Raw genomic sequence first — 23,388 nt, 5'->3', positions numbered from 1 at the left:
CCGCGGGGCTGCAGCTGCTGGCAGGCGCCGCTGAGCTGTCAGGCCTCACATGCCCCCTCTCTGGGAAGAGGTTTGGTGGGGGCCGGGGGGGTGCTCGGTCCTGCTTGGCCGCTCCTGTTTGTGGAAAGGTTTCCTTGCTGGGGAGGTGAGGGGACGGGTTATTCCTGCTTTCAGCTCCTTCTCGGATGTCCACCAGGGAGTCCTCCTCACCCACTCCCTGCCTCCTCACCTGTCAAAAGACAATGCGCATGATTAAGCCCAGGGAAATTGGGAAACGCACAGGGACAGGCCACCGCTCCCCCCAGCCCTCAGGAGCGTGTTTTCGCAAACACCACCTTCCCGTGATCCGTGAGTCGGGAGGAGGCTGGGATTATTCCCTGCCATCTCCCTTCTCTTTTCAAACCAGATAACAAACAGCTGGCCGCACGAAGCACCCTTCCTGGCAGTTCCCTAGCTTTCTGTTTTTCTGGGTGGGGGGCGGGGGTGGGAGGACTAGGAAGAGAAAAAATGAGGTTCCGTGAGCTCCTGGCCACGCAGGGGCCGCCCGCCTGGCCCAGCGCTGGCTCCGCTTCCCCCAGCACCTGCTCCTCTTGCTAAATGTCACTCAGAGGATCCAACTGGGCCTCCAGGGCCTCGGCTTCCAGAATAAGCACTGCCTTTCCCCGCCGTGGGAAACAGGAGCGTCACGGAACTAGAAGAGCCGGCCTCCAGGCCTCCCTCTGAGGCCGGGCCCCGTGCCGCACTCCTGGTTGCCCTCCGCGGCCGCCTTCCCCTTCCACAGAGACCTGGGGGCAGGGCCGGCTGCTCCCCCAGATCCCAAACAACCCCGAGCCGGCCAGATCGCCTCTCATTAGCGTGGCGTGCTGAAGGCCCACGCTGCCCCGGCGTCCGTATTCCCCCTGCAGGAGCCCCTCTTTGGAAGAGGGCTTTTATTACACATCTGAGAGCGTGAGCTCTGGTTTGAAATCGGATCCAGATGGGCTCGGCTGCATCTGGGCACTTGCCTTTGTAGGGCCGAAGGTGGCTGATTTGAGAAACATGTGTTGTCTGGGGTTGTCGCAAATAAAAACCAGGATATTTGGGGTGCATGTCTAGAGCCCATACTGGGGGAGAGGGTCTGGGCACTCACCGGGCACCCCACCTGGCAGGGACTCCATGTGGAAGCGGGGCAGGTGCTGGCCAGGTGGAGGGCGGGCAGAGGCTGATGGGTGGACGGGAGAAGTGGAGAGGCCGTGGGACAAGCTTCCCCAGGAGCAAGGAGGGTTAAGAAACAGCGAGGTTTAAGAGCCCACGGGACGTCACCCCCGGATGGCCAGGAGCTGGCAAATACTCACGGTGTAAGCAGGCAGGTGGGGGGCAGCCCCCTGGCAAGGGGTTGGGTGGGGGCTGGACAGGAGGGAAGATGAGGACAAAGTCCCCACGTAAGGGGTGACTGCTGGGCTCCAGCCCGGCTCTTATTGCTGTTACACCCGCGTGATTTCATCCAATTATAAATTGTAATTTCTCTATGAAAGCGAGAGATGGAAAGAGTCCAATGAGGTCATCCGCCTCCCTGGCCGGGGTGAGGAAATTGTTTTCTACCTTGGGGGGGTGGGAGCAGAGGCTCCTGGGCCTCCGTATTTAGAGAGGGTGGTGACAGCATCCTCTGGACCGAGAGCCATGGCCGGCTGACCCCCCACGACAGAGCTCTGCTCTTGAAATTATGAACCCAGGAAGGCAGCTGCGTTCGGCTGGCTCAGACCCTTCCCAGAGCCCTCAGGATAAAGGCGACATTGCCAAAGCAGCCTCCAAGGCCCCACAAGGCCTGGCCCCCTGGCCTCCATGCCCACCACCTGCCCTAACTCCCCGAGCTGGCCCCCGCCCCTCCCCATGCTGCCCCCCTTTCTGAAAGAGTCTGTTCACCGTCACCCCTCACCTCCTCTCCGCCTGCGGGGTTGAACAAACCATGATGGCAATGACATCATGTCTCGCAAGGAATTATCTTCCTGGTTCAAGGAAGAGACCACATCTGCTCATCGGAGGCTGATCTCCTAGCGCCTGAGTCAGTGCCTTGCACACAGTAGGTCCTTAATAAATACACTTTACACTGAGAGAACCAAGAGTACAAGCAAGGCTCTCAGCAGGCCTGTCCAGCCTTGTGCATTCGGGGTCACTTCCCCCTGCCTCCCCTGTCCCTGTGTGTGGTCCTTCTGGGAGCCGGGCAGCAATGCCTGGCCCAGGCCCCACAGGGAATGTGGGCTCCTTGAGTGCTTCTGGGTGATGGGTGCCTCTCGAGAGTCAGGGAGGATGTGTGCACCGAGGGCAGCCCGGACGCGGTGCTGGCAAGGTGAGAGTGCTTTGCGTCCACGTGTGGTGCACGGTAATGATTCCTGCAGCCACCTGCATGCGCTGGGCCCACGCACACCTCCTAAACGAGCCCTCCTGGCATACACCGCCCGTCAAGCTGTGCAGTCCCCAGTGGGCACACACACTGTAACCTAGCACAGGCAGAGCAAGCCACGCCAGCGGGTGTACGTGCACCTCCCACACGGCCAGTCCAGCTGACCAAAGACAAAGCGAATCTGCACGGTCTCAGGGTCTCAAAGCGGGAGCCCGGCCCTGGGCCAGCTGCGGGTACTCCAACCACACGACATCCTCTGCTCACCCTCCTCGCCTCTGCTGTCTCCCCTTCCCATAGGTCTGGTCCCTGCACTCCAGTGCCAAGGGCCCATTTTTCGGGTCAACACGATAAAAGCTTCCTCAGCAAGTACTTGAGATGCTTACACCGTTTTAGTTTTTATTATAAATAACAACATCATAACTGTAGCAAAAGAAATACGGAAGGAGGAAAGAAAGCCAAGTGCATGATCCCACGTCTCTCCAGCACTCTCTGCACCTTGGCTGGATCCGTCTGCCTGACATAGACGCCGTTTACAAGGGGACGATGTCCCTTATCCTTTCCCAGGTCATTTGTGCTTTACCGTCTCCCCTGAGCCTGGGGCCAGCCCAGCACAGCTGGCCGGGCAGGGAGGACTGTCCCCACTGTGCAGATGCAGACACTGAGAAGGTGGGAGCTTGTCAAGTCTGTACTTGCATGGAAGCCAGGAACTTGAACTTTGGGCCAGTTCCCTCCTCCCTGCACGACACTAAGTCTCAGTGCAACAGAAACACAAAGAGGCCCTTAGGCCCACGCACCTAGAGACCTTGGGCTTCTCCCGAGTCCCTCTCATGCAGTTATTTGTCAGTTCATCTGTCTTTCCATCCATCCCGTAACCATCCTTCCATGCACCTATCGGACTTTCCATCTCTCCATCCATCCATCTGTACAGCTCTCTCCCACCCTCTGTTTCTCCACTCATCCATCTACCTGCCCATCTTTCCATCTGTCATCCATTTTTCCATCTCTCAGTTCAGTTCAGTCACTCAATTGTGTCCGACTCTTTGCAACCCCATGGACTGCAGCATGCCAGGGTTCCCTGTCCATCACCAACTCTCGGAGCTTGCTCAAACTCAGTCCCTCGAGTCGGTGATGCCATCCAACCATCTCATCCTCTGTCGCCCCCTTCTCCTCCCCGCTTCACTCTTTCCCAGCATCAGGGTCTTTTCCAGTGACTCACTTGTTTGCATCAGGTGGCCGAAGTATTGGAGTTTCAGCATCAGCATCAGTCCTTCCAATGAATATTCAGGACTGATTTCCTTTAGGAAATTTCCTTTCCTTTCCATCCATCTGGCAAGCATGTTTTGAGACCCACTGCTGTGCAGGATGCATGGACCCAAAGAGGAGCCCCTGACCCCTAGGAGCTCGTGGTCCCGTGAGGGAGGTCACTGGTTTGCAGCGGGTCAGTGTGAGACACACACGGGGTGCTGGCAGAGTCAAAGCCACTCCTTGCCCAGCTTGGGCGTGGAGGGCGAGTAGCTGGGTCACAGAGGGCTTTCTGGGGAAGGTGATGCCATGCTGTGGTTCTGGGGTCCTCTAGACTCCCACGTCATGATAGTCACCTGGGTTCAGTGGCAAGCTGGAGTGGAGCGGTGTGGTCATGGTTCCCCCATCCACCTTTCAGGGTCGCTGCCCCACCTTTGGACCTCAAGCCTCCACCTGAAATGGAAACACTCTTCAACTTTACAAGCTCCCACCTGCCTTGAAGATAGGAACGCACTAACATTAATTCCTATATTAGCAATTAGCCCTCCTGCTTCTTTCCAACCTATGACTCTTTGGGATGGATTTTTATGTGTGTGTCATTAATCAGACGCCTGTATGTGCTGCTGGAAACCCAGGTGGGCTTTATGGCCGGTGACTTAGCCAAGTGGCGTTCTAAATGAACAACATGCCAGCGCCCCTCCCTGGGCAGAGCTGCCCTGTGGCAGAGAGGGCAGAGTTTAGATCTTTGTAAGCAGGTCAAAGCTGGCATGAGCTAGCAGACCCAGGGTGTTCTTTCATTTCAGACTTGCAGGCTGAGGTCAACATCTGTATACGACCTTTAGAGATGAAAAAGGCTCTTTGTGGCTCAAAGCTGGAGTTTGTTCCATGGCTGCCGACTTCCTCCCACAAGGACAGGCATCCACAGGGCCTGTCCCTTCTCCCCCACCGCAGTGTGGGTCACCCCCGCTCCCGCCGGCATGGACCTGGGCGCTGCCACAGTCACGCTGCTTCTTTCTGGGGGGCAGAGGGCTGGGGGCCAGGGCCACGGGGCAGGGAGAGCTCTTCCCTTAGGGGGTGTGGACTGCTCCTGTAACAGAGTCAGCCCTATAGGGGCTAGGCCGGAAGGGTATTTCAGGCTGAGGGAACAGTGTATGCAAAGGCTCAGAGGCAAGAGGGCTTGGTGAGTGGGAAGGCTGGTGTCCCGAAGCTCTGAGTTAGGAGGGCTGTGATCTAAGCAGAAGTGGGAGGTGGGATTCTTGGAGGGAATTTTGAATGCTCTGCTGAGGGGCCTGGTTTTCATTTTGAGGGTGGTGGGGAGCCAGTGAGGGCACCCAGGCAGGAAGGGGCATGACCAGACCTCCTTGGAGAATTGGAGGGCACCAGGGTGCATGGGAGCAGACCAGTGAGAGGCTGGGACAGCGTCTTCAGGAGCAGGGGTGGGGAGCAGGGGTGCTGAGACGGAGGGGCTGACTTAGAGGCCTCCCTGAAGACAGGCCTGGGGCGAATGGGTTCCCTCCTCCTCTTCCTCCTCCTCCTCCTTGCTGGAGGGTGGCTGAGGGCTCCTGTGACCCCACAGAGCAGCAGCATGGGCAGCTGGTCCCCAGGGGCTCCGAGCCTGGTTCTGGGCACCCAGGGAGGGCTCCAGAGGGGCAGGAGCTGGAGGCGCCTCTGCAGGAGAGGCACCCCCACCCCCTTCTCACTCACTCTGGCCCCCCAGCTTGGCACGGTAGCATGGCACCCGCACAGCTACGCGGGTGAGAAGGGGAGGATGTGCGAGAGCCTGCGTTCGGGCGTGAACCCTCCCAGCCTCCGCTCTGCTAATTAAACTGTTTCCTAACAAAACCCAGACTTTCAGGGACGGGCGTGTGAACAAGCGTGCAAGCCAATCTGTGGCTGCAGGGGCCCACGCCACCTGGCCAGTGCCCACCCTTGGAGACAGACGACTGGGGAGCCGGCTGGGCAGTGCCTGGAGCAGAGAAGCCACCGACTCCAGGCTCCCAGCTACTGTACCAGTTCAGGGTGCTGCCCCAGCAAGGTGGCTGAGCAGCGGGGACCTAGAGAGGCCGCCGAGTGGGCACCGTTGTCCCCAGGGTGTGCCGAGCCAGGAGCGTGGGCGGGTGCCTGAAGAGGCCTCCTGCGCCTGGAGGGCTCTTGTGCCTTTGAAATCACCTCCGAGCCAGCGGGCGGCAGGAGGCACTCCGGGCAGGGGCCAGCCACGGGCAGCTGTGCTCAGCCGGGCTCATGACCGCTGCTCTCAGCCTCTGGGAGAGCCCCTTGAGGGGGCTGTGTATGGCCCTGCTGTTAGGGGGCAGAGGGAACAGTGAGGGTACCAGGGCCCCCAAGGCTTGCTCCCCTGCCTGCATACCAGGAGACAGTCCCCTGCGTGCCCACGGTGGGCCATTTGTGGCCTGTGCCCTCTGCCCGTGGCTCCCCGGAAGGAGCTGCCTGCTGGTCAGGTCTACCTCACAGGGCTTGTTGAAACCCAGTTTCCGCACACAAAGGTCTGTGTCCAGCCCAGGGAGCCCAGTGAGGATGAGTCTGGTGCAACAGCGAAGGCCAGGCCTTTCTCAGGAAATTGGCCTGCTCTGCGGGCAGAACAGTGCCTGTGTGTTTCCCGACCACGTCCCACTGTGAGCTTTTGGCTGGGCGGGTCCCTCCGTGGATTCGGGCAGTGGGCGTCCTGGGCAGAAGATCCAGTCCCCTCCCGGTCGCTGGCCTCCGTCTCCTCTTACCTGGGCCCCTGGCCACCCCGGTCACAAGATGGGCCCTGTCCAGTCTACATGCCATAGGTCTTTCGAGACTTTTTTTTAATAGATTTATATTTATATTGTTTATTTTGGCTGTGCTGGGTCTTAGTTGCAGCATGGGGGATCCTTTTTCGTCATTGTTGTTGCGGCATGCAAACTCTTAGCTGCAGCATGCAGAATCTGGCTTCCCGACCAGGGATTGAGCCCAGGCCCCCTGGACTAGGAACCTGGAGTTTTAGCCTCTGGAAATTGGGGAAGTTCCTCAAGCAGATGTTTGAAGCAAGACTTTACTGGTATGTCTGGGAGGCTCAGGGGTTTCCCAGGTGGCGCTAGTGGTTAAGAACTCACCTGCCAATGCAGGAGACGTAAGAGACGCGGGTTCGATCCCTGGGTCGGGAAGACCCCCTGGAGGAGGAAATGGCAACCCACTCCAGTATTCTTGCCTAGAGAATCCCATGGACAGAGGAGCTCAGCGGGCTACAGTCCATGGGATCACAAAGAGTTGTAAACGACTGAAGCGATTTAGCAAGCACGGATGCTGGGAGGAGGCTCAGGGACTATGGGGGTCTCTCAGGGAGCAGGCCAAGGAGCTTTCAGAACCCAGGCTCTGCTCGCTGGGTCTGAGCTCCCCTCATCCCCAGCTCCTTCCCCTCACTGCAGCCTCACAATCCTCCAGTAATCTGAACCCTGTGGGCACAGGCACCCTGGGGACCATCAGCTGCACCGCCCCCCACACCCCTGCCCAGCTACTGAATTCAAAATGCCGCTCCTCCCTAGACCTCCCCTACTGACCACCCTCAGAGCCATGAGCTCGGTATTCCGACCACGCACCTGCATTTACTCAGGTGCAGCTGGTGGAAGCTGCCCTTTCTTCCAGAAGTACCCACGTGCCTCTCGCCAGCTGTGCCAGGCCCCCTAACCCTCGGGGACAGGCGCCTTCAAGCCTGGCTCCCCCAGCCCACTCTTCAGTTCCCCTGCACCAGCAGAAGCCTGTGCCAAGGGGTTTTCGGCTGAGTGTTGGAAATCTCTCACCCCCTCCCGTCCTTCCCGTAAACTCACTCTCCGGCAGGGAGCAATGCCGAGCGCCCAGGCCAGGCGGCCAGACTTTGTTAATATTTGCAGTGAGTGGCTCAGGAAGCTATTAGCTTCCTTTTCTTGTTGTTAATTGAAAGAGGAGAAAATGGTTGTAACACTTCAAAAGGACTTAAAGTGCAGCCTGAGAGACTGGCTGAGTCGGGAGGAAGGGAAAAGAGACTGTTTAAAATAAAGAAAGGAAGCCCACACCCCCACGCGATGGGGGCGTGGCGCTCCTTCCCAGCTCTGCAGCCGCCTGGCTTTCCTCCGAGGTTTCCTCATGGCTGCTCGTTGTGTATTTTCCTTTTCATTTGGGAATCTGCCTTAAGGATAGAAGGAGGAAGAAAAAGCCTTCACGGTGCACTTTACTAATAACGGAGCTCTTTGAAGCTGGGGCTAAGGAGGCCCCTGGTACCTTCACTCCTGGAGCACAAGGGCTGGCCTCGCCTGGAGGCTGCTTCCCTGTCCTGGAGCACCCCAAACCCCGGCTCTCGCCTCCCAGGATGCAGGCCCAGACAGGGGGCACTGGGCTAATTCCCGGGCCCCTGACCTGGGTGTGGGGTCTTGGGCCTCAGAATCCCCCCACCCCTCGTGGACTCCAGGGACAGCTAAGGATGCCAGTGGTCATGGTGGGTTGGGGGACTTTCTGAATCCTGGCAGACAAGGAGCTGGGGGCCCAGCATTGCCAGATCTCTGGCCTCTGTGGCCAGCCTCCCCCAGCCACATTTCCTAGAGATAAATGATCCCTCCAGTGATACCTGAATAGTTAGCTTCTGGAGTCTGACCTACAATGTAAGCAACCAAACAACTCTGCCAGTTTCCCTGTGGCCAGACAGGGCAGACTGGGTGACTCAGAAGGTCTCTGCTCTGGGAGCCTGCCATTTGGTTCTGGCTGATGAGTGCCCCTTCCTCCAGGAAGCCTTCCCTGACTGTCCCTTGTCCCTAGCCTGCTTTAGCATGGCCTCTCGGGCTCCCTGACACCCTACTGTGTATTAGACTGGCCTTCTCTGTGTCTGCAGAACAAGATGACCGACTCTCCAGACATGGGGGTTTCCAACTCATGGTTCTAGAGGGCTGCATTAAAGGAGGGACCTGCATCGCAGGAGGGCCTCTCCACCTGCTCCCTCCCTGCTTCTGCCCTGGTCAGTCTAGATGGGGAACCTCGTTCAGTTTGGGCCCTGCCAGAGGCACGGCCACACTGCAGGGCAGGAGGCCCAGAGGAAAAGCTAGGGCCATGACGGAGGTGGGGGGTAGGTGGGACAGTTCGGGGAAGACAGCTGGTCCCTGGTCTTCCCAGACGTACAAGCTGACCTGGGAGAAGGAAGACCACCATGCTCTGGGAGGCCCAAGAACTAGATGGACAGGAGGGATTCAGTTAAGAAGTCTGTGACGGGTGGAGATACCCAAAGATGGACCAGACTTCCAGTGCTAGGGGTGCCGAGGCCCAGGCTGGATGGCCACTTAACAGTGAGGCTGGACCAGGGAGACTGCGTCAGGTGGGGGCCTAGCCAACCCAGGCTTCCTTCCCCAAGCTGTGCTATTGAAGCCATGCCATTGTTCCTTCCGGCTGCTACCTCCCCAAAGCCCTGGCCCCGTGCTCTCCACCCTGGATTCTGTAAATAACTGTCTTTAACCCCGGGCTGTGACCCCTTTAGGGCATGGACTGTGTCAGCAACGCGACAGCCGCCATCGCTAACTAGACTTCTGCCTACGGCCCAGCACACAGAGCTAAGTGGATAATAATAATACAGTAACAACAGCAACAGGAGCAACCCCGTATTAAGTCTGAGGCGGGCACCATCCTTCCAGCACCTCACTGGACCCACAGGCACTATCATTACCGTTTCAATTTTCCACCTGAGGAAACAGAGAGATTCAGCAGCCTGCCCAAGGTCACACAGTGGGCCCACAGTGGGGCCCGGACACGAACCCGCTCTTGGCTCTGTGCCCACAGCACACTTCCTGGGCGGCCAGGACTGGAGGGCAGTGCTCCGCAACCCGGTTCATGGGGCACCTCAGTCATTAAAGGCTCTGAGAAGTCCCGTCTCAAAGGTACTGATTTAACGCCGTTCACGCCGGCGGTCACCTGTTAACTGCGCAGGATTTGCACGTTCTTCGGAACACGCTCTGGGCAGCAGAGTCTGCTGTGTGCTGAGTGTCCGGTGTGTGCTCGGCGGTCGGGGGGTGGGCCTAGCACGTCCCTGCCCTTAGCCCCCCAGCTTGGTGCCTAGCACACAGGAGGTGCACACATCAGCAAATGAGGGCCGAATGAGAGAGGGGATGGATGTGTAGATGAACCAGGCTGGGGCCACGGGAAGCCACAGGTCCTGGGCAGACCCACTCTCTGTTCTGAGCCTCCCTCATCTCCACCACCCCCAGCCTTGGACCCAATGCAGCCACCCACCCCACCCCCCAGCCACCCCCAGCCTCATCCTTCCCCCTGGCGGCCAGGCAAAGCCCCACCGTGCCTCCTGGGCAGATCCGAGCCTTCTGCCCCCACCCAAGGGCCCCCACCAGGCACGGGCATCTCTTCCCTTACCTTCCTGCTCTGTGGCTCTGGCCTTGACATTCTGATCACATCCCCTAGCGCTGCCTAGAATGCTAATTTTCCCAAGATGAAACCATCCGTGTTTAATTTTTGTAAGAGCCAGGCAGAAAGAAAAAACAATGGGGCCCTCCTGGAGGCTGTGTTCAGAGCTTCCCGGACGGCTGGCCGTGAGAATGTGGGGTGCCACCCCCGACCCTCCGTGGTCACACGGCCCCTGAGGAGGACCAGGAGGGGGTCCCCCCGTGCAGTCCTCCCGCTGTCCTAGGACCACCTTGTGTGTGTGCTTCAGCCGTGCCCAACTCTTTGTGACCCTATGGACTGTAGCTCGCCAGGTTCCTCTGTCCATGGGATTCTCCAGGTAAGAATACTGGCGTGGGTTGCCATGCCCACCTCCAGAAAATCTTCCCAACCCAGGGGTCAAACCTGTGTCTCTTTAATCTCCTGCATTGGCAGGCGGGTTCTTTACCACTAGCACCACTTGGGAAGTCCCAGGACCACCTTGCTGCCCCTAAAATAGGCCCAGCAGGGAGGTGACCAGTTTTCCAGTGGGTGGGGGACAAGGCAGGGGCCCAGGCTGGCCTTCTGAACACACCAGGGCATGCTTCTGGGCTTGGCTTGGGAGGGTGGTTTTTTGGGACCTTCAAGAGGAAGCCCCCTTGGGCTTCCTGGTGGTCCAGTGATTGAGGATCTGCCTGCAATGCAGAGGATACCGGTTCAGTCCCTGAGCCAGAAAGGTCCCAAATGCCATGGGGCAGCTGAGCCCATGCACTACAGCTACTGAGCTGGCCCTCTGGAGCCCGAGAGGCGACACCACTGAGCCCAGGCACCACGGCCACTGAAGCCCACGCACCTAGGCCTGTGCTCCGCAGTAAGAGGAGCCCCCGCGAGGCGAAGCCATCGTGTTGCAACCAGAGAGGAGCCCCTGGCTCACCACAACTAGAGAAAGCCCGTGTGCAGCGATGGAGGCCCAGCACAGCCAACTATAAACAACACATAAGCACCGACAAAAGAGAGCGCCCCTTAATTAAGCGTGGGCAGTCAGGTTATGCCTGTCCCCTCATTTGCCAACTGTTTGCCCATTGTTTGCCGATTAGGTTTCTGCCGGAAAAGGAGCCCGGGATCTCTCGCTGATCAGCTGGGGTCACACTGGGGATAGAGTGAGAGGGCTGGCAGGCAGGGGCCCCCTGAGAATGCCGATAGTGGGCACAGGGAAGAGGGACGAGGGAAGTGTTGCTGGACTGGAGGACCTTGGATGAGTCCTTGACCTGCCAGGGCCTCAGCTGCCTCCTGGGGGCACTGGGATGTGACTGCAGGGCTAGGAGGGCACAGGAGACGCACGATGCGGGTTCGATCCCTGGGTCGGGAACATCCTGTGGAGTAGGAATGACAACCCACTCTAGTATTCTTGCCTGGAAAATCCCATGGACAGAGGAGCCTGGTGGGCAACAGTCCACCGGCTTACAAAGTAGTTCGACATGACTCAGCGACTGAGGACACACCGGAAGAAAAGGTGGTTAACAGCCTGGAGTCAGAGATCGGAACTGTGTAGCTTCAAAAGCTGTGTTTCTTGGGTCTCTGAGCATTTCCGTATCTATGAGATGGAGTATGACGGAAGCACCCTCATGGGTTGGTGGTGGCGATCAAAGGTGGTACCCTGCAGATGCCCTAAGGACCAGCCTGGCACTCCAGCCACATACAGAAGCCAGCAATTATTATTATCATAACCCTCGAGACAGGTGCTCTCGCTAAAGCCCTTCCCTCGGCGTCCTGTGCTGACCAGACTGCCCGCCTGGGAGACCCACTCCCTCCCACAGCCCCCGTCGAGTCAGAGCAGCAGCTTCCCCCTGTGTCTGACTCCCCTCGCGCCCGCCTGGCCCCAGGACACGAGCTTGACTCAGTGCCGCCCCCCACACACACCCCAGTTTCACGCCCCCGAGTCCCCAGAGGGAAGAGTGAGATTGTCATGGCGGCAAACACGACAGAACCCGAGAGGTGATGAAATCAGCGACGTAAATCGTGAAATCCAAATCACAGCCCCTCTCCTGCTGCAGCAGGGTAGACTGGCAGAGGCCCTGCGGGCTGGGGACCCCCGTGGTGGAGGCCTCCAGGCCCCCAGACCCCTTGCCGGGCGCTGTGAGTGGGTGGCTGCTGGTGGTTCCAGCTGCCCCGCCAGCCACTCATGTCCTCTCCCCGGAGGCCACTGACTGGCCAGCCAGGACGCAGCGAGACACCACCCTGCGATTTCGGCTCCGGAGCCCCCCGGCCACCGTGGATCACATCCTGGCCAGGACCACCGCTGGGCTCCTCCCTTCCCCTGCCCTCTCCCGTTCACATCCCCCCGCCTAGGTTTCTCCCGAGGTCTCAGGCACGGGACCCCTGTCTGAGGCCCCACTCTCCTGGGGTCCCACCTGAGGCAAACCCCAGACCACTCCTTGGAGAGACCCACTGCTGTCCCCTTGACCCATTTTAGCTCTGCCCCAGAACGTGGGCCCGATCGGAGGTCGGGGACAAGCAGGGGCCGGGTAGCACCCTGGCTGCCTGCTCCCCTCTGCCCTCCTCCAGCAAAGCCCCTGCAGCCAGCGCCCACGAGCCGCCCTTCTGCCCCCTCCCTCGTGTGGGGCCGGGGGCCTCCCTCCCCAGCCCCCAGCTTCGCCGTCACAGCCACCTGCTAGTGCAGAGCTGGTACAAGGAGGGCGACTCCAACCTAACGTGTTTTTTTGGCCACCTCCCCTCTGCTGCGGGGGCTGCGTCGTAAATTATTATCGACCTGCAGCCGGCCCGGGCTGGAGACGAGATGGGGAAATAAAGCACTGGGCTCGATAATGGTGCCCTGCTGCCTGAATTTACTTATTTGTGGCTTTCCTACCCACAAGGAAACGCAGCGATAAATAACTGCTGACTATTAGGCTCCCGGTCGGGAACAACACCCTTGGATCCGTTTCTTGAGGACGGGCGAGGACTGGAGACCCGCACGCCCATCCCACCCGCCTGCCGGGTCTGATTCGATTTTCCCAGGCCCACTCGCCCGGGGAGAAGGCTGCTTCTCCCGCTTACAGACAAGGAAACTGAGGCTCAGAGATGTGAGGTACCTCAGCGCAGGTCCCAGGTAACCCACAGATCCTTCCTTCCTTCCTTCCTTTCTTTTTCTGGCTGTTCTGGGTCTAGTTGCACCATGTGGGGCCTAGTTCCCTGACCAGGGATTGAACCCAGGCCCCCTGCATTGGGAGTGTGGAGTCTTAGCCACTGGACCACCAGGGAAAACCCCAGATCTTTTTTTGCCTGGGATTTTTCCCGTTTGGGCTTCCCTGGTGGCTCAGACAGTAAAGAATCTCTCTGCAATGCAGAAGACCCAGGTTCGATCCCTGAGTGAGGAAGATCCCTGGAGAAGGGAATGGCAACCCACTCCAGTATTCTTGCCTGGAGAATCCCATGGACAGAGGAGCCCGGCAGGCTACAGTCCATCGACTTTTAGTACAAATCCTAGGCAGCCCGAGAGAGCCGCTCACCCTATGCTGGTCTCACAGCAGAGTCAAGGCTGGGACCCTGCTCTTTCTGACCCAGGGCTGTGGGTGCTCTTAACCTACGTGAAAGGTCTTCAGCGTCGCCCGCCTGCCTCCTGCGGGACTCTGCGAGGCTGTGCACGCTCTCCTTCCAGGCCCTCTGCAGCCTGCTCCGGGCCAGGAGGCTGTGGTCGCCAGCGAGCTCCTCGGACCCTCGTGGTGACGCTCGCCACTGTCGCCAGCCAGAGAGCCTCCCCTTCCCGAGTGGTCTCCCCAGCCCCGTCACAGCCTTGTGAACACCCACTCTGGCACACCCTGACCCCCTGCCAAGTGATCACACAACGGCCACTTCCACTTCCCGAGGGCCTCCCGTGAGCCACGCACATTCAGAGTCTTCCACTGTCTGCTGACTCGTTTCCTGCCCCTAATGATCCCGTGAGGAGGATGAGACAACTGACACCCAGAGGGGATAGGTGACTTGCCAGGGGCCACACAGCTGATAGGGGCTGCCTGGCTCTGAGTCTGTGTGGATGGAAAACCTGAAACCCAGAGAGGACAACAAACTGGAAAGGGCGGTGCAACTTGGCACCACAGGGACGCGGGAGGAGCCATCGGGGGCTGCCAGGTGGAGAGGGCGCCCCTCACGGGCATCCTGGCACGTGTGACATGGCACCAGGATGGACCCTGTGGGTACCTGTGAAAGGGATGCCGTGGATGGGGTGGGGAGGCCGGGGGCCTGGAGGTGGAAAGGTCCTCACAGGGAGCGCGGAGCTGGGCTCTGTGCCCAGGAGAGCACAGGGACGAGGGTGTCTCATGTGCTCGGCCACGGCTGCCAGGTGCAGGGGAGAGTAGAGGCGAGCAGGGGAGCGCCCGCCTTCTCTACTGGTGCTCACCTTCACAGCGCACCCTACAGGGAGCACAGTGGTGCCTCCCTCTCACAGGTGAGGAACCCGAGGCTCCCAGAGCCCCCTGTCCCAGGTTCCCTAGCTTCAGAGGGGGCAGAGCTGGGGCTGGACCCGGGCTCCCTCCCTCCAAGTCCCTGCTGCACTCCTCAGCCCTGCCTGGCAGCTGAGGCCCCTTCATCTCCTGGTTACGGCTCCCCAGGGTGCCCACCTGGTCTCTCCCCAGGGGACGCAGCGGCTTTAATCGACTCAACCGGAGGAGTCTCCAGGTGGCTCAACTTTTTTTCTGTAAGCATGGTCTGAGTAACAGAGTCCCCAGGGCCCTGGGCTGGGGGCAGGAGACTCACGGGGTCCAAGTGTCTATGGGAAGAGCCAGAGGAGGAGGCTGGGAGGGGCAGATGGTGACCGGGGAGCAGTGCTAATGTGGGAACCCGTGTGTCTAGCCACGCTGGAGTGGGTGACCTCAGGCAGGGTCCTCCCTGGGTCTCCAAACAGCTGAGCCCTGGTCTCCCTTCCTGACATAGCCCAGCCCTCTCCAGCCTCTCCCTCACCCCAGAAGCTGGGGGGTGTGGTGGCTAAGCCATCACCTGCCCTCGCCTGCCAGGGAAGTGGTGGATGGACCCCGTGGTGCAGAGACGCTGGGCCAGGCACCCGCCTCCAGCTGTCCACATCTAGGCTCTGGGGCATGAGGTCAGCAGGATGCTGGCTCCAGCTGTGCCCCTTCCTTGGACCACGTCAGCTCGGGGTATCCATGACAGTGCCTAGCAAGCAGCCTGGGACCTGAGTGCCAGTCTCCTAGCCCAGAGCTCCAGCAGGGATGGTGAGGGATGCACCAGCTTGACCTGGCCCCTTGTAGTGCCCAGAGCCTGCGTGGGCAGAGCCACACCCCCCAGCCCCCTCCCTTGGCCTAGGTGCTCTTGATACCCAGGGCAAGGGACTTGGGTTGCGGGGAGCCGGCCTGACCTACAGCCCAGGGGTGGGGTGGTGCACAGGCGATAGAGGAGGGAGGTCTGGGTGGCGAGCCCGTGGAGGGGCTCCCCTGCCCTGCCCCCCACAACACGCCCTCCCCAGGGCAGCAGCAGAAGCAGGATGCCCGTGTGGCCTGCTCTCACAGAGGGCAGCAGCCAGCTTGTCTCCCTCCTTAGGTTCCGGGGTCCTTCCAGAAGGCCCCAGTTCCAGGCACCAACATGGGGCGGGGGCCCCAGGAGAGCAGGAGGACCGCTTGCCTGGGCTTCCTTCCGGGCTATGCAGGTGTGTTTCTGCCAGACCCACAAATCCCCGGCCTCGCTCGACGGGGAAACTTCATCTACGTCAGCGCGTTTGTGATCCACGTTTGGGCGTGGGTGAAGCACGGCCCCGCGGTGTTTACGGGTGGGGGTGTTAACTGTGTGCTCTGATGCCAGACAAAGGAGCGTCCGGGGGTGTGGACGAGGGGGCAGCCGCCCGGGAGATGGCCGCCGTGTGGAGAGACGCCAGCAGAGCGAGGTCCGAGGGCCCAGGGGTCGTGAAGGGCGGGGAGCCAGGCATCCTGAGCGTATCAGGGCCCAGTGTGTTCTGGGGTTGTCAGCCAGGAGATGCTGGGGGCCAGGGAAGGGATCTGAATGTGAAAAAGACTTCTCTGGTTTTCCTCTCGTACCGCTGCCCTGGAGGCGAGGGGACAGCATCGGCCCTGCTGGGTCAGGAAGGGCTGGCAGGCCCCCTCCTCCCACGGTTTCCAGGGCGGCTTGCAGGTGCCACGGGGTGGGGAGGAAAGGAGCGCAAAGTCAGAGTCCCGCTGACCTCGGCTGCGCCAGCCACCGCCTGGGGGTCCATCTGGCGAGTCCCAGACCCCTCGGAGCTCTCACCTGTGCTGCGGGCATGGTGACCCCCCTCCTTCCTTCTCTCCCTACTTTCTTCCCTGAACGTGAGCCGCCGTGTACAGGATGACGCCTCAAGCGCAGCCCTCGAGTCAGCAGTGGGGAGAAGGCTGGCTGGGAGAGGTCCTGAGGGAAGCCTCCTGGGGAGGGGGTGGTCTGTCTGCACATCACCCTGAGGGCAGCTGGGTGCCCGGGAAGGGCAGAGCGGGGAGGGGCAGGTTGACACTGAGAGTAGGAAGCTGGGGCAGAGGAGGTCGGGGTGGCCCAGGAATGATCTGTCCTGCGAGCTGGGGGCAATGCGCACAGGTGAAACTCCCCTGAGTCGGCACTTCAGTGGGCGCACCTTACACCTCTATAAACGACAAACGCACAGCTAAGCGAAGCTTCCCTTGGCTCTGCACAGAGGGCTTCAGGCAGGGGGACCGAGCTCCCCACCCAACTCCTAGGGCTCCCATGGCATCCCCAGGGGCAGCCCCCTCCCCCCCGCCCCCCTCTCTCTCCCCCCCGCCCCCCTCTCTCTCCCCCCCTGCCCCCGGCACTCCAGGGGGAGGGGCCAGAGCAAGCAGGCCCCTGGGTCTTCCCAGGTTGCTCCTACAGCGGCCACCCTCGCCCCTCCCCGTTTGGGCACAAGGCCACCCCGTTGTCTGCTGGACGAAGGTGCCGTGGGGACAGGAAGCGGCCCCCAGCCCACCCCTCTGACAGCGCAGGTTGGCGGTGCCCCCAGAGGAGCCCATCTCTGTTGCCCCCAGGGTGTCATCTGCGTCCTTCCTTATTCCCCATACCTCCTACAGGGAATGCTATGACCTCCCCTTGACACTGCACAGCTGAGCAAACAGGCTCAGAGAAGCTAGGAGACCCACCTCCTGTCCAGGAAGGAGCTGTGATCTGAACAGGACCCTTCTGACAGCAGGGTCACCCACAGCTCCACTGGGTCCCTGGCCCAGGCCTTCAGGGCCCCCAGCTGGTGACTCCAAGCTTCTGCCTGGGACAGCCAGGCAGGGCCCTCGGCCAACCCCAGCAGCCAGTGCCTAGCAGGACCTCCAGGCCTGTCCATGCACGACTGTCCCCTCTCCCCAGGGCAGGCCAGACCCTACTGCCCTGCAGCCACATGGAGCACTGGACAAAGCTATCCCTGTGCTGGCCCAGGCTGAGGCCTGTGGTGGACCTGGCTGGAGGCAGGGGATGGACTTGGAAGATTTATGAGCCGGGTTAAAATTTAATTTGGGTGGAAGATCCCGGCCAGCCAAGCTGGCTGCCCCAGACAAATGGCCTCATCCCCGCCAGCACCCGCCCGCCCACCACGGGGTTGGGCCTGGCCCCCGTGCCAGCCTCCCCCGCTCTCCTTCCCCGGAAGGCTGGCCGCCGCCCACAGAGAAATCACAGCACCGAATTCGATTTGGGGCAGGAGCACTGGGTGCTGAGCCTTGTTTGCACTTCAGCTCGAAATTGAACAGGACAGACAGGGCTTTGGATGGGAACTGCCTCCGCCAGGGCCCCCTTTGGGGCCGGGGCCCTGCCGAGCCCACCAGCTGCCTCATCGGGGGCATGGCCCTGGACACCTCACCTGTCACTCCATGTTCCACCCAGCTGCCCTCTGTCCCCAAGCCCTGTCTTCTGCCCAGCACCCCACTGCTCCCTGGGCCCTGACTGGGCCGGAACCCCAGGCTAGGCGATCTCATGCAAGCCGCTGAGCCTCCGGGGATCTGTTTCCTTGTCTGCGAAACGGGACCTGTTGTTATTAGCTGATGTCATACCGTAACCACAGCCCTGCGTGGAGCATCCTGTCTGTCACACGGCAGCACCCAGGCTGGGAGTGGGGGATTTGCTGAGCCAAGGAGGGTCTTTGACTTTCCAGGAGTTTTGTGGTCTTGCTCCCCACGGGGCCAGAGCATCACCTTATTGGACCTACAGGTGCCAACAGTGTAAGGGACGATGCTGGGGTCCTCCTGGCATGGGGCGTGGAGGCCAAGGCTGGACTCCAGCAGCAGGAGCATGTGGGCCCCATGGACAGCTCCTCCAGGCTGATCCCTGTCGCCATTCGCACCCCATTGCCATGCGCTGGGACCCTCTTAGGTGCTTTCCCAAGTGGGCGCTGTCCACCCATTTTACAGATAAGGAAAATGAGGCTCAGAGAGGTGAAGAAACCGCCGCCTGCAACTTCTCTGCTGCCTCCCAGCTCCTGTCCAAGATGGGGGACAAAGGGAAGCTGGGCTGGCTCAGATAAGGGGACCAAGACAATACCCTTCCCTGGAACAAACACACAACACACACATACACACACACACACACAGATGTGCCACCACTGGCAGGAATCCAGGCCCAGAAATAGCCATGCCACCTTCCGAGGCTGAGTCCTTGCTCTGCCTGGGACCAGGGAGGAGGCCGACGGGCGAGAGAATCCTGTGCACCCAGGACTGCACAAGGCGAGTGAGTGGGCATACACCCTCCCACCCCCCACACCTGCTCACATATGCACAGACTCACACATGCACACAGGGTGGGAGGGACAAGCTTCAGATGCCATCGTCCCGGCCTCCCAAGGGACCAGGGAAGACTAGGCTTGAACCTGTCTTCTCCAGCTGGAATGAGACCCTTCGCATGGCCTCGAAGCGGTATCTGGGGGGTGGGGGTCTGCCCTGAAGAGTGCGCAGAGGCCAGCTCCTGGCCAATGCTGGACCTTCGCTGGGGCTGCCCACACCCTCACACACAGAGCTGGGGCCAAGGTGTTGAGGGCAGGGGGACACAGGGTCCCCTTAGGGGGGTCTCTTTTATCCTCCAGTCCCCTGTCCCCCCCACCGCCAGGGATCCGAGTTCTTTCTTTCAGAAGCCTGGGGATCTGAGGGCCGGGACTCAGCTTCTCCCAGCAGCAGTGGCCAGTCCCACTCTCTGCTCCAGTCTGGCTGGAGGGCCCTGTGGCCTCTTGCTTGGGGACTCAGCTCTGTCCCTTGCAAGTGCTGGGCTAATCCTCCCAGTGGCTCCCAGGGGTGGAGGGATTAAATATGTCAACATATTTGCATTCTAAGAGGAGCATCAGGGGCTTGGCTCTGAGAAGTGATCAGCGTGGTGAGAAGCCAGACTGCTGCTCCATAAACTCCCAAACCCTGCACGTGCATTCCCCACCCCCAGTGGGTGCTGCATGTCAGCCCCAACTTACCCTTGACCTTGGGAGACCCAGCCTTGAGGCTGGCGCAGGACACACACACACACACACACACACACACACACACAAGGGCCCGGAAATAGCCCTGTCCGTGCAACACTCCAAGCTCTGACCTGGTGTCACCTTCCCCCCGCGGCCTCTCATTATTTTCCTATGTGTTTATTTATTCCCATCTCGTCCCAAATGATTTGCAGCAGCTTACAGAAATACAACTTGATAATAATTGTTGAGAATCAAGAGGAGGGAGTGGGCTGGGAGACCCCACCTCTGCAGCAGACAGGCTCCTGCTCACATCCTGCTCTTTGTTTACTTAGTTTGCTCTGGAGTCACTTCCCCTCCTGGGGCCTCTTTCCTCCCCTGTGAAATGCCCATAGTAATGCCCACCCCCGGGGGTCCAGGGGGGATTGCTAAGGGGATGGAGTGAGAAAACGCCAGGGGAGGCTGAGCGAGCAGGTGCTTGGCACAGGGGAGGAGCGCGTTCATTCGTGGTCAAGAGAGAAGGTGAAGGAGACAGAAGTGAGCACAGGACGGACGGGGGTGAAGAGCCAGAGCAACAGGGTGCGGGGGGTGAAGAGCCAGAGAAAGCAGGGCGCGGCCAGTCTCTGAATTCGAGGACCTCCTGGGTCCAAAGCTGCAGGAAAGCAGCCTGGGAGGGGGTCTCAACACTCTCGAATGCTGAGGTCCAGGCGTTCCCCTCAGACTCTTCTCAGAGAGGAACCCCACCACCGCTCCACCAGCCCCTCTTGGGGGGCCTCGAGTCTGCAGCAAGGAGAGGTCTGGGTTTCCAGACAACTAGTGCCTGCATGCAGAGGGTAGGGTCTTAAGCTCCTGGCCCCTGAACCCCCTTCAGCCTTGAGCTCTGACTCCCACGGCCTTGGTTCAGCCCCCAGACCAGCTCTTGGCCCCAGCTTGGCCTTCAGGCCCTTGGCCCGGCCCCAGTTGCCCCACCCTCCTGGTCACCACCGTCACCTCCTCCAGGGGGACTTCCCAGCCTGGCATGAGCATGGCCCAGCTTCTCCCAAGCCATCAGCTGCTCCAGGCCCGCCATCCTGTCTTTTATGGCTTCCCCTAAATCTTACTCCTGGGGGCTCCATGGCTGGCAGCAAGGAGAGGTTTGGAGAGCTGGGCACAGGCCTCCTGATCCACAGCCAGCCAGGCTGTTCTAGGGGCACACAAGGCAGGCAGTGGTCCTCCCGACCCCACTTCCAGCCAGGATCCTAGAGCTCTCCTATGTTATAATCCTGTTCTGGGAGGCAGCTGCCTAAGCTGCAAATGGCCAGCTTGTGGACACAGCCGTGGGGACTGAACGGAACGCCTACTAGAAACACCAGGAGGAAAGCAGCACTCAGGAGAGAGCCTGGGGCGTCCAGTGCAGAACCCCCCACCGCTGAACCCCCAGCTCCGCCATCCAGCAGCCCCCGGACCCGTGGCCTTAGTCTTTCCGTCTGTGAGTTGGGAGAATGGACCCATCCTCTCTCTGGCTTCTTAGCTGCTCTGGAAGGAGGCAGATGGGGAGGGGCATGTACCTGCCCAGCTCAGCTTAGGACTTCAAGGGCAGGAGTGCTGGGCAGCCCCCTGCTTGTAGGAGCAGACTCCAGCCACCCCCTCACCTCCTGGGTTCAAGTGGAGAAGCCTTTTTGGGGCCAGAACAATCACCAGACACAGTCCACATCCTGAATGGTCCAGGCTCCATGACCATGGTGCTGTGATGCCCCCGAGCATGCTCGACAAGCTGGGATAAACTTGAGATAAACTGGCTCACAGTAACTGATCTTAAAAGAATTACAAAGTGTAGGTAGGCCTTTCAGAGGAAGATGGCAGAGGGTCCCTTCATTAAACAGACTCCAATAATGTCAGCGTGGGGACTTCAGGAGAGCCCGGATCCCCACTAAGTTCTCCCCTGTGGGCTGCAGGCTGTGACCACCGGCGATGACCACACAATGCTCTTCACTTCCCTGTTCCGAAAGTCCTCCTGTCACTGTCACCCCGGGCCACACCGGGGAGCTCGCCACACCAGGGAGCTCACCTAGCCGTAAAGTGAAGTGAAAGTGAAGTCGCTCAGTTGTGTCCGACTCTTTGCGACTCCATGGACTGTAGCCTATCAGGCTCCTCTGTCCATGGGATTTTCCAGGCAAGAGTGCTGGAGTGGATTGCCATTTCCTTCTCCAGGGGATCTTCCCGACCCAGGAATCAAACCCAGGTCTCCCACATTGCAGGCAGACGCTTTACCATCTGAGCCACCAGGGAAGCCACACGGACCCCACACACACCCTCTCCTGCTTCCTATTTTACCACTCTCAGTTCTGGTTGTCCTCGGTAGTCTGGGTCTGTGCAGTGGGCGCGTGGAGGGAAAAGTTCTACAGGGAAGGGTGAAATGGGACACAGGAAAAGGCCCTTTTCTGCATCGTAAACGTAACCTTCCCTTGCCAAACACACAGTCTCCTATTCAGCCCTCACCACCTCCCTTTGACTTGGGTCCCCATTTTACAGATGACAAACCTGAAGCTTCTTTTTGGGGTGAGGAAAGTCTTCTGGAATTAAATAGAAGCCATGGTTGCACAACTTTGTGAAGACATGAAAAATCACTGAATCCTTAAAAGGCGAATTTTTATCTTATGTGAATTATACGTATATTTTAAGAGTTTGAACTTTATAAAGAAGCAAAAAAAGAAAAACAGACTTAGGTCCAGAGAGGGAAAGAACTTGCTCAAGGTCTCAAAGGAACAAATAACAAGCTGAGGTTGGAACCCAGGTCATTTTAGCACTTCCCTCGATGTATCCCTGCTTCCCTCATTTATGGTCAAAGACAAGCTTTGATCTTGCTGCTCCCTCACTCAAGAACTTTCACGGGCTCCCTACTGCTCCTTCCTCAGGCCCAAGAGCTCCCCAGGCTTTCTGTCCCTCCTGCACGCATGCCCAGCCGTGTCTGACTCTCTGCGACCCTGTGGACTGTAGCCTGCCCGGCTCCTCTGTCCATGGGATTTTCCAAGCAAGAATCCTGGAGTGGGTTGCCATTTCCTTCTCCAAGGGATCTTTCCAACCCAGGGATCGACTCTGCACCTCCTGTATTGACAGGCAGATTCTTTACCACTGAGCCACCTGGGAGGCCTGGCTATACCTCCAGACAGAAGTGCCTTCTTCCGCCTCCTCACCCTACCCCATGTTCCCTGCTCCCACATCCACTGCCCCGTTCTGCCTGTGCCCAGCCCACCCACCTCACCTATCCCTTCCCTCCAGGGGTCTCGGCCCCTCTAGGCTTTGTTTCGGCCTGAAAGGGCCTCTGGGCCCCAACTCTGCCTGTCTGTCCAGCCCATCTCCCAGCCCAGGCCCCTCCATCTCTGTCCCAGCGTCACTGGACTGCTCTGTCCCATGGCAGCGGATACGTCTCCCACTGCCCAGCCATGGCACTGGCTGGTCCCTCCACTTGGGACACTTCTCCTGCCTGACTCCCCCCAGCCGCCCTGGCTGACTTGTGCTCATCCCCTAGGTCTTGGCTGACACCCACTGCCCCCTACACATGCCCTCATAGCTGACCCTTCCAGCCTGTAAGCGCTGCCTCCAAATGTGTACCTCCCTTTAACCACAACCTCTCCAAGGGCAGACCCAGAGGCACCCACAGCCCCTGCGCTGGGGCGCACACAGCTAAGGTGGGAGAGCCCCCCGGACCCTAAAGCACCACGTGGGCAGCTGTTTGGGTGGGAGCAGGGAGAGGCCACTCCAGTGTCTCTGCCTGGAAAATCCCATGGACCGAGGAGCCTGGTGGGCTGAAGTCCACGAGGTCCCAAAAGTCGCGCACGACTGAGCGACTAACAGAGGAGGGAGAGGCCACGGGGCGCCCCCCCACCCCCGCCGGACCCCCCACCCTCTACAAGCCCTTTCAGAAGCGACTGGATCCAACCACTTCTCTCAGGTCCACCTGTCCACCCTGCGCTCCCACCCTTCCCTAAGCATCGCCTCTGCCCCGGGCCACGGTGGCCTC

At 59.9% G+C, this 23,388-nt stretch overlaps 1 protein-coding gene across 4 annotated transcripts in view; it reads left to right on the top strand.

Moving 5' to 3' along the window:
- MACROD1 (mono-ADP ribosylhydrolase 1) overlaps nt 1-23,388 on the top strand; it is a 154,280-nt gene that overhangs the window by 54,526 nt on the left and 76,366 nt on the right. The window lies entirely within an intron of this gene.

The sequence above is a fragment of the Ovis canadensis genome, chromosome 21, assembly GCF_042477335.2.
Source record: "Ovis canadensis isolate MfBH-ARS-UI-01 breed Bighorn chromosome 21, ARS-UI_OviCan_v2, whole genome shotgun sequence".
Taxonomy (NCBI): Eukaryota; Metazoa; Chordata; class Mammalia; order Artiodactyla; family Bovidae; genus Ovis; species Ovis canadensis.
This window is presented reverse-complemented; position numbering and strand designations above follow the sequence as displayed.